Source organism: Triticum urartu, chromosome 3A (genome assembly GCF_056163025.1).
Source record: "Triticum urartu cultivar PI428250 chromosome 3A, HENAU_Tu73, whole genome shotgun sequence".
Taxonomy (NCBI): domain Eukaryota; kingdom Viridiplantae; phylum Streptophyta; class Magnoliopsida; order Poales; family Poaceae; genus Triticum; species Triticum urartu.
Genome location: NC_141875.1, coordinates 73,692,613 through 73,714,180, shown reverse-complemented (window position 1 = coordinate 73,714,180; position 21,568 = coordinate 73,692,613).

The following is a 21,568-nucleotide window of genomic DNA, read 5'->3' as shown; positions in this document are numbered from 1 at the left end:
TTCTATAGGCCAAATATGACCTTGGATGGAGGTGCGCCCAAATGCAAATTTAACTGTTTCAACGAGACGAACAACTTTCATGTTGGACGTTTTTTTTAATCCAATTAAGGTCATCTTGAGGGTGTTTTGGCCTATTTTCCAACATCTGCGGTAGAGAAAGTATGGAATATTGGTCGCATAATTACTCAAACATTCGGGTACCTAGCCAGATGATTCGCCTATAGCCGGACGAAATTCTTCTCTGATTAACCATCCGGGCTTTCGTCCGTCCGTCATGAAACTCTTCTGCTGCTACAGAGAACTATTTTGTCCGTCGAGGATGCATATGGGCTCAAATGAAGATGATCCAAATATAAAAATTAATCGCCCCGAAGAGATGAAGACATACCATGTAGAACACTTTTTCATATGAGGTCTTCTTGGATGCGTAATCAGCCAAACAGTACTCTGAATATCAGATCTCAGTATTTCAAGCACAACTGAGATGTGATCGGATGACGATGACCCAAACATCAAAGTTGCTCATTTTGACGATACATAACCTTTTCATGTTGAGGACTTTTCTATATGAGGCCATCTGAATTAACTTTTTAGCCATGCCAATATCTGGTGTCAACACATGCTCTCCTGTTTTTCGGCAAAGTTTGCCTGTCAAAAAATAACTTGCATAGAGCTTGATCTAAGGACGATGTCAACACTCCATCGGCCATTTCTTATGTGCTAAGGGCGATAAGTATATATTGGCCATGTTTATGCTTTGGTCAATAATTCTATATCGGCCATTTTGATTAGCAACAAAATGCAACTAATCGAATGTATGATGATGTGATAATATCCTTTCAAGAAGTAAGAAAATATATTGCATCCACGGATCAAAATAAGCCCATGGAGGGTAACTAATCATACCCGAGGATGAATTCTATGGCATCAGATTCATTGGCATAGTTGGAGAATGTGGATAATGTGTGGACTGAAGATGTTGAAACCTTTGGCTTGGTTATTCATATCATTCACTCTTTTGTTTCTTCACCTTTTCCACACTTCTTGCATTGGCAACATGCATATCATTCTTGTTTTGAGTACTTCCTTTGGGAACCCATGCCATGTTCCTCTTTTTAAGTTCTTGTGCACTAAGCTTTTGCAATTTCTTTTTTTGCCAATATGATAAGCCGAGTGGGCACCTCAGCTGTGATTTTGTTTGAAGTAATGGCAATTCTTGTTTTACCTATGCACTCTCAACTTTTTCTCTTTGGATTTGGCACTTGATAGAATTGCCTCTTTGCCTTTAGTAGCCAATGTAAACACTTCAATTGGCTCCTTTTCATTTCAGATCAAATCTGAAGTAGCACTCTTAGGACCATCTCTTTTAACGCGGTAAATTTGCCTGACCACCTCTTTCTTTTCCTTGAGCTTCGTGCCGATTCCTCATGGTTGAAACGGTCTTTGGCATGTGATTGTTCTTCAAATGTTGATCTTCTCGGAGGTGCATAATGTTAGTGAGAAGGTCTAAAAAATATGGAGGATGTGCCCTTGTATCATACCTATCCCGTGATGGATATGGATTTACATGAGCATAGGGAGGTATCCACGACATTGGCATTGGCGGCCCAAAATAAGGATATGCATATGTTGCATTAAAAATCCGCAATTTGTCAATATTGATCCCCAGGTTTGCGCCTAGGGGGTGATCTTGGTTTCTTTGCATGATTTAGCCAATAAGAATTCCTCTGCACTCTTCTTTGATATTTATCTAATAGCTCAGCAAAGGTGATTTTCGATCTCTTACTCTTGTGCTTATTCTGGCCTTTGTTTTCTTTTGGTTTGTTTTCATCAATCATTGGATTTGCATGCTGCCCCAGTGCTTGGCATCTTCATTGTAGCTTTGATGGAATTCTCGCCTCAATATTTGTTGGGGAACGCAGTATTTCAAATTTTTTACCTACGATCACGCAAGATCTATCTAGGACATGCATAGCAACGAGAGGGGAGAGTGTGTTTACGTACCCTCGTAGACCGAAAGCGGAAGCGTTTAGTAACACGGTTGACGTAGTTGAACGTCTTCGCGATCCAACCGATCCATGTACCGAACGCACGGCACCTCCGCGATCTGCACACGTTCAGCTCGGGGACGTCCCTCGAACTCTTGATCCAACTGAGGCCGAGGGAGAGTTCTATCAGCATGACGACGTGGTAACGGTGATGATGAAGTTACCGACGCAGGGCTTTGCCTAAGCACTACAACGATATGACCGAGGTGTGTAACTGTGTGGGGGGGGGGCACCACACACGGCTAAAAGATCAACTTGTGTGTCTATGGGGTGCCCCCTCCCACGTATATAAAGGGGGAGGGAGGAGGAGGCCGACCAAGGTGTGGCGCGCCCAAGGGGGGGAGTCCTACTCCAAGTAGGATTCGCCCCCCCTTTCCTACTCCCACAAGGAAAAGGGGGGAAGGAGGAGGAGAAGAGAAGGAAAGGGGGGGACCCCCCAACCCTAGTCCAATTCGGTTTGGGCAAGGGGGCGCGCGCCACTCCCTGCCCTGCCTCTTCTCTTCCACCACTAGGCCCATGAGGCCCAATAACTCCCCCCCCGGGGGGGGGGGGGTTCCGGTACTCCGAAACTCATTCGAAACGACCCGAGCCATTCCGGTGTTCGAATGTAACCTTCCAATATATGAATCTTTATGTCTCGACCTTTTCGAGACTCCTCGTCATGTCCGTGATCTCATCCGGGACTCCGAACAACATTCGGTCATCAAATCACACAACTCATAATATAAATCGTCATCGAACGTTAAGCGTGCGGACCCTACGGGTTCGAGAACTATGTAGACATGACCGAGACACATCTCCGGCCAATAACCAATAGCGGAACCTGGATGCTCATATTGGTTCCTACATATTCTACGAAGATTTTTGTCAGTCAAACTGCATAACAACATACGTTGTTCCCTTTGTCATCGGTATGTTACTTACCTGAGATTCGATCGTCGGCATCATCATGCCTAGTTCAATATCGTTACCGGCAAGTCTCTTTACTCGTTCCGTAATGCATCATCCCGCAACTAACTCATTAGTCACTTTGCTTGTAAGGCTTATAGTGATGAGCATTACCGAGAGGGCCTAGAGATATCTCTCCGATACTCGGAGTGACAAATCCTAATCTCGATCTATGCCAACTCAACAAACACCATCGGAGAAACCTGTAGAGCATCTTTATAATCACCCAGTTACGTTGTGACGTTTGATAGCACACAAGGTGTTCCTCCGGTATTCGGGAGTTGCATAATCTCATAGTCCGAGGAACATGCATAAGTTATGAAGAAAGCAATAGCAGAAAAACTAAACGATCATTATGCTAAGCTAACGGATTGGTCTTCTCCATCACATCATTCTCTAATGATGTGACCCCGTTCATCAAATGACAACACATGTCTATGGCTAGGAAACTTAACCATCTTTGATTAACGAGCTAGTCAAGTAGAGGCATACTAGGGACACTCTGTTTGTCTATGTATTCACACATGTACTAAGTTTCCGGTTAATACAATTCTAGCATGAATAATAAACATTTATCATTATATAAGGAAATATAAATAACAACTTTATTATTGCCTCCAGGGCATATTTCCTTTAGTCTCCCACTTGCACTAGAGTCAATAATCTAGATTACATAGTAATGATTCTAACACCCATGGAGTCTTGGTGTTGATCATGTTTTGCTCATGAGAGAGGCTTAGTCAATGGGTCTGCAACATTCAGACCCGTATGTATCTTGCAAATCTCCATGTCTCCCTCCTTGACTTGATCGCGGATGGAATTGAAGCGTCTCTTGACGTGCTTGGTTCTCTTGCGAAATCTGGATTCCTTTGCCAAGGCAATTGCACCAGTATTGTCACAAAAGATTTTCATTGGACCCGATGCACTAGGTATTACACCTAGATCGGATATGAACTCCTTCATACAGACTCCTTCACTTGCTGCTTCCGAAGCAGCTATGTATTCCGCTTCACACGTAGATCCTGCCACGACGCTCTGCTTAGAACTGCACAAACTGACAGCTCCACCACTCAATAAAAATACGTATCCGGTTTGTGACTTAGAGCCATCCGGATCAGCGTCAAAGCTTGCATCGACGTAACCGTTTACGACGAGCTCTTTGTCACCTCCATAAACGAGAAACATATCCTTAGTCCTTTTCAGGTATTTCAGGATGTTCTTGACCGCTGTCCAATGATCCACTCCTGGATTACTTTGGTACCTCCCTGCTAAACTAATAGCAAGGCACACATCAGGTCTGGTACACAACATTGCATACATGATAGAACCTATGGCTGAGGCATAGGGAATGACTTTCATTTTCTCTCCATCTTCTCCAGTGGTCGGGCATGGAGTCTGACTCAACTTCACACCTTGTAATACATGCAAGAACCCTTTCTTTGACTGATCCATTTTGAACTTCTTCAAAACTTTATCAAGGTATGTGCTTTGTGAAAGTCCTATTAAGCGTCTTGATCTATCTCTATAGATCTTGATGCCCAATATATAAGCAGCTTCACCAAGGTCTTTCATTAAAAAATTCTTATTCAAGTATCCTTTTACTCTATTCAGAAATTCAGTATCATTTCCGATCAATAATATGCCATCCACATATAATATCAGAAATGCTACGGAGCTCCCACTCACTTTCTTGTAAATACAGACTTCTCCAAAAGTATGTATAAAACCATATGCTTTGATCACACTATCAAAGCGTATATTCCAACTCCGAGAGGCTTGCACCAGTCCAAAAATGGATCGTTGGAGCTTGAACACTTTGTTAGCACCTTTTGGATCGACAAAACCTTTTGGTTGCATCATATACAACTCTTCTTTAAGATGTCCATTAAGGAATGCAGTTTTGACATCCATTTGCCAAATTTCATAATCATAAAATGCGGCAATTTCTAACATGATTCGGACAGACTTAAGCATCGCTATGGGTGAGAAGGTCTCATCGTAGTCAACTCCTTGAACTTGTCGAAAACCTTTCGCAACAAGTCGAGCTTTGTAGACAGTAATATTACCGTCAGCGTCAGTCTTCTTCTTGAAGATCCATTTATTCTCTATGGCTTGCCGATCATCGGGCAAGTCAATCAAAGTCCACACTTTCTTCTCATACATAGATCCCATCTCAGATTTCATGGCCTCTAGCCATTTTGCGGAATCTGGGCTCATCATCGCTTCCTCATAGTTCGTAGGTTCGTCATGGTTAAGTAACATGACCTCCAGAACAGGATTGCCGTACCACTCTGGTGCGGATCTTGCTCTGGTTGACCTACGAGATTCGGTAGTAACTTGATTAGAAGTTCCATGATCATCATCATTAGCTTCCTCACTAATTGGTGTAGGAATCACTGGAACTGATTTCTATGATGAACCACTTTCCAATAAGGGAGAAGGTACAGTTACCTCATCAAGTTCTACTTATCTCCCACTCACTTCTTTCAAGAGAAACTCCTTGTCTAGAAAGGATCCATTCTTAGCAATGAATATCTTGCCTTCGGATCTGTGATAGAAGGTGTACCCAACAGTCTCCTTTGGGTATCATATGAAGACATGCTACCTCTTGAGCATGCGTTGGTTTTCCCTTGAAGAGGAAAGGGTGATGCAGCAAAGTAGCATAAGTATTTCTCTCAGTTTTTGAGAACCAAGGTATCAATCCAGTAGGAGACTACACACAAGTCGCCTAGTACCTGCGCAAACAATCAAGAACCTTACAACCAACGCGATAAAGGGGTTGTTAATCCCTTCACCGCCACTTGCAAAAGTGAGATCTGATAAAGATAATAAGATAAATATTTTTGGTATTTTTGTTGTATAAATTGAAAAGTAAAGATTGCAAAATAAAATAAATAGTAAACTAGAATTGTAGATCGGAAACTTATATGATATAAAATAGACCCGGGGGCCATAGGTTTCCCTAGTGGCTTCTCTCATGATAGCATGTATTACAGTGGGTGAACAAATTACTGCCGAGCAATTGATAGAAAAACGCATAGTTATGAGAATATCTAGGCATGATTATGAAATATAGGCATCACGTCCGTGTTAAGTAGACCGAAACAATTCTGCATCTACTACTATTACTCCACACATTGACCGCTATCCAACATGCATCTAGAATATTAAGTTCATAAGAACAGAGTGATGCTTTAGGCAAGATGACATGATGTAGAGGGATAAACTCAAACAATATGATGTAAACCCCATATTTTTATCCTCGATGGCAACAATACAATACGTGCCTTGCTTCCCCTACTGTCACTGGGAAAGGACACCACAAGATTGAACCCAAAGCTAAGCACTTCTCCCATTGCAAGAAAGAACAATCTAGTAGGCCAAACTAAACCGATAATTCGAAGAGACTTGCAAAGATAGCAAATCATGCATATAAGAATTCTGCGAAGAACCAAATATTGTAGATAAACTTGATCATAAATCCACAATTCATCGGATCTCGGCAAACACACCGCAAAATAATATTACATCAAATAGATCTCCAAGAACATTGAGGAGAACTTTGTATTGAAGATCAAAGAGAGAGAAGAAGCCATCTAGCTAATAACTATGGACCCGAAGGTCTGTGGTAAACTACTCACACATCATCGGAGAGGCTATGGTGTTGATGTATAAGCCCTCCGTGATCGAATCCCCCTCCGGCAGATCGCCGAAAAAGGCCCCCAGATGGGATCTCACAGGTATAGAAAGGTTGCAACAGTGGAAAAGTGGTTTCGTGGCTCTCCTGGATGTTTTTAGGGTATAAGAGTATATATAGGTGAAAGAAGTACGTCGGTGGAGCTCCGTGGGGCCCACGAGGGTGGGGGCGTGCCTACCCCCCTGGGTGTGCCCCTGCCTCGTGGAAACTTTGCGGACTTCCAGACTTGTACTCCAAGCCTCCTGGGTTGCGTTTGTTCCAAGGAAGATCCTTACGAAGGTTTCGTTCCGTTTGGATTCCGCTTGATATTCCTTTTCTGCGAAACACTAAAATAGGCAAAAAACAGAAACTGACACTGGGCCTCCGGTTAATAGGTAGTCCCAAAAATAATATAAAAGTGCATATTAAAGCCCATTAAACATCCAAAGTAGATAATATAATAGCATGGAACAATCAAAAATTATAGATACATTGGAGACGTATCAGCATCCCCAAGCTTAACTCCTGCTCGTCCTCGAGTAGGTAAATGATAAAAACAGAATTTTTGATGTGAAATGCTTCCTAACATAATTTTCGATGTAATTTTATTTATTGTGGCATGAATATTCAGATCCAAAAGATCCAAGACAAAAGTTTAATATTGGCATAATAATAATACTTCAAGCATACTAACCAAGCAATTATGTCTTCTCAAAATAACATAGCCAAAGAAAGCTCATCCTTACAAAATCATATAGTTTGGCCATGCTTAATTTTCGTCACACAAAATGCTCCCATCATGCACAGCCCCGATGACAAGCCAAGCAATTGTTTCATACTTTAGTATTCTCAAACTTTTTCAACTTTCACGCAATACATGAGCGCGAGCCATGAACATATCACTATAGGTGGAATAGAATATGATGATGGAGGTTGTGTGGAGAAGACAAAAAAGGAGAAAGTCTCACATTGACGTGGCTAATCAACGGGCTATGGAGATGCCCATCAATTGCTGTCAATGCGAGGAGTAGGGATTGCCATGCAACAGATGCACTAGAGCTATAAATGTATGAAAGCTCAACAAAAGAAACTAAGTGGGTGTGCATCCAACTTGCTTGCTCACGAAGACCTAGGGCATTTTGAGGAAGCCCATCGTTGGAATATACAAGCCAAGTTCTATAATGAAAATTCCCACTAGTATATGAAAGTGACAATATAAGAGACTCTCTATATGAAGAACTGCTGGGGAACGTAGAAATTTAAAAAAAATTCCTACGCACACGCAAGATCATGGTGATGCATAGCAACAATAGGGAAGAGTGTTGTGTTGGGTAACGTAGCATAAATTCAAAATTTTACTACGTGTCACCAAGATCTATCTATGGAGTCATCTAGCAACGAGGGAGGACTGGATCTACATACCCTTGTAGATCGCGCGCGGAAGCGTTCAAGAGAACGGGGTTGATGGAGTCGTACTCGTCGTGATCCAAATCACCGATGATCCTAGCGCCGAACGGACGGCACCTCCGCGTTCAACACACGTACGGAGCAGCGACGTCTCCTCCTTCTTGATCCAGCAAGGGGGGAGGAGAGGTTGATGGAGATCCAACAGCACGACGTCGTGGTGGTGGAAGTAGCGGGATTCCAACAGGGCTTCGCCAAGCGCTGCGGGAGGAGGAAGATGTGTCGTGGGAGGGAGAGGGAGGCGCCAGGGCTTAGGTATGGTTGCCCTCCCTTCCCCCCACTATATATAGGGCCAAGGGAGAGGGGAGGCGCAGCCTTTGGCCCTTCCTCCAAGGAAGGGTGCGGCCAAGGGAGGAGTCCCTCCTCCCCAAGGCACCTCGGAGGTGCCTTCCCCCTTTAGGACTCTCCCCTCCTCTTGTCCCTTTGGCGCATGGGCCTCTAGGGGCTGGTGCCCTTGGCCCATATAGGCCAAGGCGCACCCCCTACAGCCCATGTGGCCCCCGGGGCAGGTGGCCCCACCCGGTGGGCCCCCGGGACCCTTCCGGTGGTCCCGGTACAATACCGGTGACCCCGAAACTTGTCCCGATGGCCGAAACAACACTTCCTATATATAATTCTTTACCTCCAGGCCATTCCGGAACTCCTCGTGACGTCCGGGATCTCATCCGGGACTCCGAACAACTTTCGGGTTACCGCATACTAATATCTCTATAACCCTAGCGTCACCGAACCTTAAGTGTGTAGACCCTACGGGTTCGGGAGACATGCAGACATGACCGAGATGACTCTCCGGTCAATAACCAACAGCGGGATCTGGATACCCATGTTGGCTCCCACATGTTCCACGATGATCTCATCGGATGAACCACGATGTCAAGGACTTAATCAATCCTGTATGCAATTCCCTTTGTCTAGCGGTACGATACTTGCCTGAGATTCGATCGTCGGTATCCCGATACCTTGTTCAATCTCGTTACCGGCAAGTCTCTTTACTCGTTCCGTAACACATCATCCCGTGATCAACTCCTTGATCACATTGTGCACATTATGATGATGTCCTACCGAGTGGGCCCAGAGATACCTCTCCGTCACACGGAGTGACAAATCCCAGTCTCGATTCGTGCCAACCCAACAGACACTTTCAGAGATACCTGTAGTGTACCTTTATAGCCACCCAGTTACGTTGTGACGTTTGGCACACCCAAAGCACTCCTACGGTATCCGGGAGTTACACAATCTCATGGTCTAAGGAAATGATACTTGACATTAGAAAAGCTTTAGCATACGAACTACACGATCTAGTGCTATGCTTAGGATTGGGTCTTGTCCATCACATCATTCTCCTAATGATGTGATCCCGTTATCAATGACATCCAATGTCCATGGTCAGGAAACCGTAACCATCTATTGATCAACGAGCTAGTCAACTAGAGGCTTACTAGGGACATTGTGTTGTCTATGTATCCACACATGTATCTGAGTTTCCTATCAATACAATTATAGCATGGATAATAAACGATTATCATGAACAAGGAAATATAATAATAATCAATTTATTATTGCCTCTAGGGCATATTTCCAACAGTCTCCCACTTGCACTAGAGTCAATAATCTAGTTCACATCGTCATGTGATTAACACTCACAGGTCACATCGCCATGTGACCAACATCCAAAGAGTTTACTAGTGTCACTAAACTAGTTCACATCATCATGTGATTAAGACTCAATGAGTTCTGGGTTTGATCATGTTTTTCTTGTGAGAGAGGTTTTAGTCAACGGGTCTGCAACATTCAGATCCGTATGTACTTCGCAAATTTCTATGTCATCTTGTAGATGCAACTACTACGCTACATTTGGAGCTATTCCGAACAACTGTTCTACTATACGAATCCAGTTTACTATTCAGAATAATCTGGATTAGTGTCAAAGTTTGCATCGGCGTAACCCTTTACGACGAACTCTTTTACCACCTCCATAATCGAGAAAATTCCTTAGTCCACTAGTTACTAAGGATAACTTTGACCGCTGTTCTGTGATCCATTCTTGGATCACTCTTGTACCCCTTGACTAACTCATGGCAAGGCACACTTCAGGTGCGGTACACAACATAGCATACTGTAGAGAGCCTATGATAAAAGCATAGGGGACGACCTTCGTCCTTCCTCTTTCTTCTGCCGTGGTCGAGCTTTAAGTCTTAACTTCATACCTTACAACTCAGGCAAGAACTCCTTCTTTGACTGATCCATCTTGAACACCTTCAAGATCATGTCAAGGTATGTGCTCATTTGAAAGTACCATTAAGCGTTTTGATCTATCCTTATAGATCTTGATGCTCAATGTTCAAGTAGCTTAATCCAGGCTTTCCATTGAAAAACACTTTCCAAATAACCCTATATGCTTTCCAGAAATTCTACATCATTTCTGATCCATAACATATACTCATCAGAAATTCTATAGTGCTCCCACTCACTTCTTTGGAAATACAAGTTTCTCATAAACTTTGTATAAACCCAAAATCTTTGATCATCTCATCAAAGCATACATTCCAACTCCGAGATGCTTACTCCAGTCCTTAGAAGGATTGCTGGAGCTTTGCATACTTATTAGCATCTTTCAGGATTGACAAAACCTTCCGGTTGTATCACATACAACCTTTCCTCAAGAAAATCGTCGAGGAAACAATGTTTTGACATCCTATCTGCAAGATTTCATAAATAATGTAGTAATCGCTAATATAATTCCAACAGACTCTTAGCATCACTATGAGTGAGAAAGTCTCATCGTAGTCAACTCCTTGAACTTGTCGGAAAACATCTTAACGACAAGTCGAGCTTTCTTAATGGTGACATTTACCATCATTATCCGTCTTCCTTTTAAAATCCATCTGTACTCAACAGCCTCACGACCATCGAGCCGTTCTATCAAAGTCTACACTTTGTTTCCATACATGGATCCTCTCTCGGATTTTATGGCCTCGAGCCATTTATCGGAATCCGGGCCCACCATCGCTTCTCCATAGCTCGTAGGTTCATTGTTGTCTAGCAACATGACTTCCAAGACAGGATTACATACCACTCTGAAGTAGTACGCATCCTTGTCATCCCACGAGGTTTGGTAGTGACTTGATCTGAAGTTTCATGATCACTATCATAAGCTTCCACTTCAATTGGTGTAGGTGCCACAGGAACAACTTCCTGTGCCCTGCCACACACTAGTTGAAGAGACGGTTCAATAACCTCATCAAGTCTCCACCACCCTCCCACTCAATTCTTTCGAGAGAAACTTTTCCTCGAGAAAGGACCCGATTCTAGAAACAATCCCTTATTGCTTTCGAATCTGAGACAGGAGGTATACCCAACTATTTTGGGTGTCCTATGAAGATGCATTTATCCGCTTTGGGTTCGAGCTTATCAGCCTGAAACTTTTTCACATAAGCGTCGCAGCCCCAAACTTCTAAGAAATGATAGCTTAGGTTTCTCTAAACCATAGTTCATACGGTGTCATCTCATCGGAATTACGTGGTGCCCTATTTAAAGTGAATGCGGTTGTCTCTAATGCCTAACCCATAAACTATCGTGGTAATTCGATAAGAGACATCATGGTATGCATCATATCCAATAGGGTGCAGTTATGATGTTCGGACACACCATCACACTATGGTGTTCCAGGCTATATTAGTTGTGAAACAATTTCCACAATGTCCCAATTCTGTGCCAAACTCGTAATTCAGATATTCATCTCTATGATCATATCATAGATATTTTATCCTCTTGTCACGACGATCTTTCAACTTCACCCTGAAATTACTTGAACCTTTCAATAATTCAGACTCGTGATTCATCAAGTAAATGTACTCAACATCTACTCAAACCATCTGTGAAGTAAGAACATAACGATGTCCACTACGCGCCTCAGCACTCATTGGACTGCACACATCAAAATGTATTACTTCCAACAAGTTGCTTTCTAGTTCCATTTTACTGAAAAACGAGGCTTTCAATCATCTTGCCCATGTGGTATGATTTGCATGTCTCAAGTGATTCAAAATCAAGTGAGTCCAAACGATCCATTTGCATGGAGTTTCTTCATGCATATACACCAATAGACATGGTTCGCATGTCTCAAACCTTTCAAAAACGAGTGAGCCCAAAGATCCATCAACATGGAGCTTCTTCATGCGTTTTATACCGATATGACTTAAGTGGCAGTGCCACAAGTAGGTGGTACTATCATTACTATCTTTTGGCATGAACATGTGTATCACTACGATCGAGATTCAATAAACCATTCATTTCAGGTGTAAGACCATTTGAAGGTATTATTCAAATAAACAGAGTAACCATTATTCTCTTTAAATGAATAACCGTATTGCGATAGACATAATCCAATCATGTCTATGCTCAACGCAAACACCAATCTCGATGGTAGAGGGAGCGTACGATATTTGATCAACCTTGGAAATACTTCCAACACATATCGTCAGCTCACCTTTAGCTAGTCTCCGTTTATTCCGTAGCCTTTTGTTTCGAGTTACTAACACTTAGCAACCGAACCGGTATCTAATACCCTGGTGCTACTAGGAGTACTAGTAAAGTACACATTAACATAATACATCCGATATACTTCTATCGACCTTGCCAGCCTTCTTATCTACCAAGTGTCTAGGGTAATTCTGCTCCAGTGGCTGTTCCCTTTATTATAGAAGCACTTAGTCTCGGGTTTGGGTTCAACCTTGGGTTTCTTCACTAGAGCAGCAGCTGAATTGCCGTTTCATGAAGTTCCCCTTTGTTCCCGTGCCCTTCTTGAAACTAGTGGTTTCACCAACCATCAACAATTGATGCTCCTTCTTGATTTCTACTTTCGCGGTGTCAAACATCGCGAATATCTCAAGGATCATCATATATGTCCCTGATATATCATAGTTCATCACGAAGCTCTAGCAGCTTGGTGGTAATGACTTCGGAGAACCATCACTATTTCATCTGGAAGATCAACTCCCACTCGATTCAAGCGATTGTTGTACTCAGACAATCTGAGCACAAGCACAACAATTGAGCTTTTCTCCTTAGTTTGTAGCCTAAGAAAATCATCGGAGGTCTTATACCTCTTGACGTGGGCACGAGCCTGAAATCCCAATTTCAGCCCTCAAAACATCTCATATGTTTTGCGACATTTCAAAAACGTCTTCGGTGCCTCAACTCTAAACCGTTTAACTGAACTATCACGTAGTTATCAAAATGTGTATGTCAGATGTTCGCAACATCCACAGACAACGTTCGAGGTTCAGCACACTGAGCGGTGCATTAAGGACATAAGCCTTCTATGAAGCAATGAGGACAATCCTCGGTTTACGGACCTAGTCCGCATAATTTCTACTATCAACTTTCAACTAAATTTTCTCTAGGAACATATCTAAACAGTAGAACTGAAGCGCGAGCTACGACATAATTTGCGAAGACCTTTTGACTATGTTCAGGATAAACAAGTTCATCTTATGAACTCCCACTCAGATAGACATCCCTCCAGTCATCTAAGTGATTACATGATCCGAGTCAACTAGGCCGTGTCCGATCATCACGTGAGACGGACTAGTCAACATCGGTGAACATCTTCATGTTGATCGTATCTACCATACGACTCATGCTCGAACTTTCGGTCTCTTGTGTTCCGAGGCCATGTCTGTACACATGCTAGGCTCGTCAAGTCAACCTAAGTGTTTCGCGTGTGTAAATATGTCTTACACCCGTTGTATGTGAATGTAAGAATCTATCACACCCGATCATCACGTGGTGCTTCGAAACGACGAACTTTCGCAACGGTGCACAGTTAGGGGGAACACCTTCTTAAAATTTTAGTGAGGGATCATCTTATTTACTACCTTCGTTCTAAGTAAACAAGATGCAAAAACATGATAAACATCACATGCAATCAAATGATAGTGACATGATATGGCCAATATCATATAGCTCCTTTGATCTCCATCTTGGGGCTCCATGATCATCTTGTCACCGGCATGACACCATGATCTCCATCATCATGATCTCTATCATCGTGTCTTCATGAAGTTGTCTCGTCAATTATTACTTCTACTACTATAGCTAACGGTTAGCAATAAAGTAAAGTAATTACATGACGTTTATGTTGACACGCAGGTCATAAATAAATTAAGACAACTCCTATGGCTCCTGCCGGTTGTCATACTCATCGACATGCAAGTCGTGATTCCTATTACAAGAACATGATCAATCTCATACATCACATATATCATTCATCACATCCTTTTAGCCATATCACATCACATAGCATACCCTGCAAAAACAAGTTAGACGTCCTCTAATTGTTGTTTGCATGTTTTACGTGGCTGCTATGGGTTTCTAGCAAGAACGTTTCTTACCTACGCAAAAACCACAACGTGATATGCCAATTGCTATTTACCCTTCATAAGGACCCTTCTCATCGAATCCGATCCGACTAAAGTGGGAGAGACAAACACCCGCTAGCCACCTTATGCAACTAGTGCATGTCAGTCGGTGGAACCAGTCTCACGTAAGAGTACGTGTAAGGTCGGTCCGGGCCGCTTCATCCCACAATGCCACCGAATCAAGATTGGACTAGTAACGGTAAGCATATTGAACAAAATCAACGCCCACAACTACTTTGTGTTCTACTCGTGCTTAGAAACTACGCATAAACCTGGCTCTGATACCACTGTTGGGTAACGTAGCATAAATTCAAAATTTTCCTACGTGTCACCAAGATCTATCTATGGAGTCATCTAGCAACGAGGGAGGAGTGGATCTACATACCCTTGTAGATCGCGCGCGGAAGCGTTCAAGAGAACGGGGTTGATGGAGTCGTACTCGTCGTGATCCAAATCACCGATGATCCTAGCGCCGAACGGACGGCACCTCCGCGTTCAACACACGTACGGAGCAGCGACGTCTCCTCCTTCTTGATCCAGCAAGGGGGGAGGAGAGGTTGATGGAGATCCAACAGCACGACGGCGTGGTGGTGGAAGTAGCGGGATTCCAACAGGGCTTCGCCAAGCGCTGCGGGAGGAGGAAGATGTGTCGTGGGAGGGAGAGGGAGGCGCCAGGGCTTAGGTATGGTTGCCCTCCCTTCCCCCCACTATATATAGGGCCAAGGGAGAGGGGAGGCGCAGCCTTTGGCCCTTCCTCCAAGGAAGGGTGCGGCCAAGGGAGGAGTCCCTCCTCCCCAAGGCACCTCGGAGGTGCCTTCCCCCTTTAGGACTCTCCCCTCCTCTTGTCCCTTTGGCGCATGGGCCTCTAGGGGCTGATGCCCTTGGCCCATATAGGCCAAGGCGCACCCCCTACAGACCATGTGGCCCCCCGGGGCAGGTGGCCCCACCCGGTGGGCCCCCGGGACCCTTCCGGTGGTCCCGGTACAATACCGGTGACCCCGAAACTTGTCCCGATGGCCGAAACAGCACTTCCTATATATAATTCTTTACCTCCGGACCATTCCGGAACTCCTCATGACGTCCGGGATCTCATCCGGGACTCCGAACAACTTTCGGGTTACCGCATACTAATATCTCTATAACCCTAGCGTCACCGAACCTTAAGTGTGTAGACCCTACGGGTTCGGGAGACATGCAGACATGACCAAGATGACTCTCCGGTCAATAACCAACAGCGGGATCTGGATACCCATGTTGGCTCCCATATGTTCCACGATGATCTCATCGGATGAACCACGATGTCAAGGACTTAATCAATCCCGTATGCAATTCCCTTTGTCTAGCGGTACGATACTTGCCCGAGATTCGATCGTCGGTATCCCGATACCTTGTTCAATCTCGTTACCGGCAAGTCTCTTTACTCGTTCCGTAACACATCATCCCGTGATCAACTCCTTGATCACATTGTGCACATTATGATGATGTCCTACCGAGTGGGCCCAGAGATACCTCTCCGTCACACGGAGTGACAAATCCCAGTCTCGATTCGTGCCAACCCAACAGACACTTTCAGAGATACCTGTAGTGTACCTTTATAGCCACCCAGTTATGTTGTGACGTTTGGCACACCCAAAGCACTCCTACGATATCCGGGAGTTACACAATCTCACGGTCTAAGGAAATGATACTTGACATTAGAAAAGCTTTAGCATACGAACTACACGATCTAGTGCTATGCTTAGGATTGGGTCTTGTCCATCACATCATTCTCCTAATGATGTGATCCCGTTATCAATGACATCCAATGTCCATGGTCAGGAAACCGTAACCATCTATTGATCAACGAGCTAGTCAACTAGAGGCTTACTAGGGACATTGTGTTGTCTATGTATCCACACATGTATCTGAGTTTCCTATCAATACAATTATAGCACGGATAATAAACGATTATCATGAACAAGGAAATATAATAATAATCAATTTATTATTGCCTCTAGGGCATATTTCCAACATGTTGTCCATGTACCCTCGTAGACCGTAAGCGGAAGCGTTAATGACAACGCGGTTGATGTAGTCATACGTCTTCATGACCGACCGATCCTAGTACCGAAAGTACGACACCTTCGCGATCTGCACACGTTCGGCTCGGTGACGTCCCACGAACTCATGATCCAGCAGAGTGTCGAGGGAGAGCTTCATTAGCACGATGACGTGATGACGATGATGATGATGCTACCGGAACAGGGCTTCGTCTAAGCACCGCTACGATATGAACGAGGTGGATTATGGTGGAGGGGGGCACCGCACACGGCTAAGAGATCAATGATCAACTTGTGTGTCTATGGGGTGCCCCCTTGCCACGTTTATAAAGGATGGAGGGAGGAGGAGGCCGACCCTCATAGGGCGCGCCCAAAGTGTGGAGTCCTACTAGGACTTCCTAGTCCTAGTAGGATTCCACCTCCCACATGGAATAGGAAAAAGGGAAGGGAAAAGGAGTAGGAAGGAAGGGGGCGCCCCCTTTCCCTAGTCCAATTCGGACCAGTCCATGGGGAAGGGGTGCGGCCACCCTTGAGGCCTTTCTCTCCTTTCCCGTATGGCCCATTAAGGTCCAATACGGATTCCCGTAACTCTCCGGTACTCCGAAAAATACCCGAATCACTCGGAACCTTTCCGATGTCCGAATATAGCCTTCCAATATATTGATCTTTACGTCTCGACCATTTCTACACTCCTCGTCATGTCCCCGATCTCATCTCGGACTCCGAACAAACTTCAGTCAGCAAATCACATAACTCATAATACGAATCGTCACAGAACGTTAAGCGTGCGGACCCTACGGGTTCAAGAACTATGTAGACATGACCGAGACTCATCTCCAGTCAATAGCCAATAGCGGAACCTGGATGCTCATATTGGTTCCTACATATTCTACGAAGATCTTTATCGGTCAAACCGCATAACAACATACGTTGTTCCCTGTGTCATCGGTATGTTACTTGCCCGAGATTCGATCGTAGGTATCCTCATACCTAGTTCAATCTCATTACCGGCAAGTCTCTTTACTCGTTCCGTAATGCATCATCCTGCAACTAACTCATTAGTCACAATGCTTGCAAGGCTTATAGTGATGTGCATTACCGAGAGGGCCCAGACATACCTCTCCGATACACGGAGTGACAAATCCTAATCTTGATCTATGCCAACTCAACAAACACCATCGGAGACACCTGTAGAGCATCTTTATAATCACCCAGTTACGTTCTGACGTTTGATAGCACACAAGGTGTTCCTCCGATATTCGGGAGTTGCATAATCTCATAGTCCGAGGAACATGTATAAGTCATGAAGAAAGCAGTAGCAATGAAACTGTAACGATCATCGTGCTAAGCTAACGGATGGGTCAAGTCAATCACATCATTCTCTAATGATGTGATCCCGCTTATCAAATGACAACTCTTTGTCCATGGCTAGGAAACTTAACCATCTTTGATTAATGAGCTAGTCAAGTAGAGGCATACTAGTGACACTCTGTTTGTCTATCTATTCACACATGTACTAAGTTTCCGGTTAATACAATTCTAGCATGAATAATAAACATTTATCATGATATAAGGAAATATAAATAACAACTTTATTATTGCCTCCAGGGCATATTTCCTTCAAGAACATGGTGCTACTTTGAAGCACAAGTGTGGAAAAAAGGATAGTAACATTGCCCCTTCTCTCTTTTTTCTCTCATTTTATTTATTTATTTCCTCACACAGGACAATGCTCTAATAATGATGATCATCACACTTCTATTTATTTACAACTCAAAAATTACAACTCGATACTAGAATAAAAATATGACTCTATGTGAATGCCTCCGAGGGTGTACCGGGATGTGCAATGATTCAAGAGTGACATGTATAAAAAATTATGAGCGGTGGCTTTGCCACAAATATGATGTCAACTACATGATCATGCAAGGCAATATTACAATGATGAAATGTGTCATAATAAACGGAACGGTGGAAAGTTGCATGGCAACATATCTCGGAATGGCTATGGAAATGCCATAATAGGTAGGTATGGTGGCTGTTTTGAGGAAATATAAGGAGGCTTATGTGTGATAGAGCATATCATATCACGGGGCTTGGATGCACCGGCGAAGTTTGCACCAACTCTTGAGGTGAGAAAGGGCAATGCATGGTACCGAAGAGGCTAGCAATGATGAAAGGGTGAGAGTGCGTATAATCCATGGATTCAACATTAGTCATAAATAACTCACATACTTATTGAAAAAATCTACAAGTCATCAAAAATCAAGCACTACACGCATGCTCCTAGGGGGATAGATTGGTAGGAAAAGACCATCGCTCGTCCCCGACCGCCACTCATAAGGAGGACAATCAAAGAAACACCTCATGCTTCAAATTTGTTACACAACGGTTACCATACGTGCATGCTACGGGACTTGCAAACCTCAACACAAGTATTTCTCAAATTCACAAATACTCAACTAGCATGACTCTAATATCACCATCTTCATATCTCAAAACAATCATCAAGTATCAAACTTCTCATAATATTCAATGCACTCTATATTAAAGTTTTTATTATACCCATCTTGGATGCCTATCATATTAGGACTAATTTCATAACCAAAGCAAATTACCATCCTGTTCTAAAAGACTCTCAAAATAATATAAGTGAAGCATGATAGATCAATAATTTCTATAAAATAAAACCACCACCGTGCTCAAAAAAGATATAAGTGAAGCACTAGAGCAAAATTATCTAGCTCAAAAGATATAAGTGAAGCACATAGATTATTCTAATAAATTCCCATTCATGTGTGTCTCTCCCAAAAGGTGTGTACAGTAAGGATGATTGTGGTAAAATAAAAAGCAAGGACTCAAATCATACAAGACGCTCCAAGCAAAACACATATCATGTGGTGAATAAAAATATAGCCTCAAGTAAAGTTACCGATAGAAGAAGACGAAAGAGGGGATGCCTTCCGGGTCATCCTCAAGCTTAGGCTTTTGGTTGTCCTTGAATTTTACCTTGGGGTGCCATGGGCATCCCCAAGCCTAGGATCTTGCCACTCCTTGTTCAAAATCCATCAAATCTTTACCCAAAAACTTGAAAACTTCACAACACAAAACTCAACAGAAAATTTCATGAGCTCCGTTAGTATAAGAAAACAAATCACCACTTTAAGGTACTGTAATGAACTCATTATTTATTTATATTGGTGTTAAACCTACTGTATTCCAACTTCTCTATGGTTCATACCCCCTGGTACTAGCCATAGATTCATCAAAATAAGCAAACAACACACGAAAAACAGAATCTGTCAAAAACAGAACAGTCTGTAGAAATCTGGAGGTTTCGAATACTTCTGTAACTCCAAAAATTCTTAAAAATTAGGAAGACCTAAATAATTTGCATATTGATCGACTACAGTTGGAATTGGTATTTTATCGCTCTCTGGTAAAAAATTAAAATAATTCTCGCGAGCGCATACTTTCTGTTTTTTCAGCAAGATCAAACAACAATCACCCAAGAAGATCCTAAAGGCTTTACTTGGCACAAACACTAATTGAAACATAAAAAACACAATCATAACAGAGGATAGATGATTTATTTATTACTAATCAGGAACAAAAAGCAAGGAACAAAAATAAAATTGGGTTGCCTCCCAACAAGCGCTATCATTTAACGCCCCTAGCTAGGCATAAAAGCAAGAATAGATCTAGGTATTGTCATCTCTGGTATGCAATCCATAAGTGGATCTCATAATAGATTCATAAGGTAATTGAATTTTCTTTCTAAGAAAGTGTTCCATGCCTTTCCTTAGCGGAAATTGGAATCTAATATTTCCTTCTTTCATGTCAATAATTGCACCAATCGTTCTAAGGAAAGGTCTACCAAGAATAATAGGACATGTAGGATTGCAATCTATATCAAGAACAATGAAATCTACGGACACATAATTCATATTTGCAACAATAAGAACATCATTAATTCTTCCTATAGGTTTCTTAACGGTGGAATTCGCAAGGTGCAAATTTAAGGACAATCATCAAATTCACGGAAACCTAACACATCACACAAAGTTTTTGGAATCGTGGAAACACTAGCACCCAAATCACATAAAGCATAGAATTCATGATCTTTAATCTTAATTTTAATAGTAAGTTCCCACTCATCATAAAGTTTTCTAGGGATAGAAACTTCTAATTCAAGCTTTTCTTTATAAGATTGCATTAAAGCATCAACGATATGTTTAGTAAAAGCCTTATTTTGATCATAAGCATGAGGAGAATTTAATACGGATTGCAACAAGGAAATACAATCTATCAAAGAGCAATTATCATAATTAAATTCCTTGAAATCCAAAATAATGGGTTCATTGCTATATAAAGTTTTGACCTCTTCAATCCCACTTTTATTAATTTTAGCATCAAGATCTAAAAACTCCGAATTGTTGGGACGCCTTCTAACTAAAGTTGACTCATCTCCAGTCCCATCTTTATCAAGATTCATATTGGAAAACAAAGATTTGACAGGAGACACATCAATCACTTTTGGATCTTCATCATTATTATCATGAAAACTAGAAGAACACGCTTTTACAAAGCAATCTTTTTTAGCACGCATCCTAGCGGTTCTTTCTTTGCATTCATCAATGGAAATTCTCATGGCTTTGAGAGACTCATTGATATCATGCTTGGGTGGAATAGATCTAAGTTTCAAAGAATCAACATCAAGAGAAATTCTATCTACGTTCCTAGCCAACTCATCAATCTTAAGCAATTTTTCTTCAATCAAAGCATTGACATTCTTTTGTGAATTCATAAATTCTTTAACACTAGTCTCAAAATCAGGGGGAATCTTATTAAAATTTCCATAAGAGTTGTTGTAGGAATTACCATAATTATTAGAGGAATTATTAGGAAACGGTCTAGAATGAAAATTTCCTCTATATGCGTTGTTAACAAAATTGTTCCTACCAACAAAAT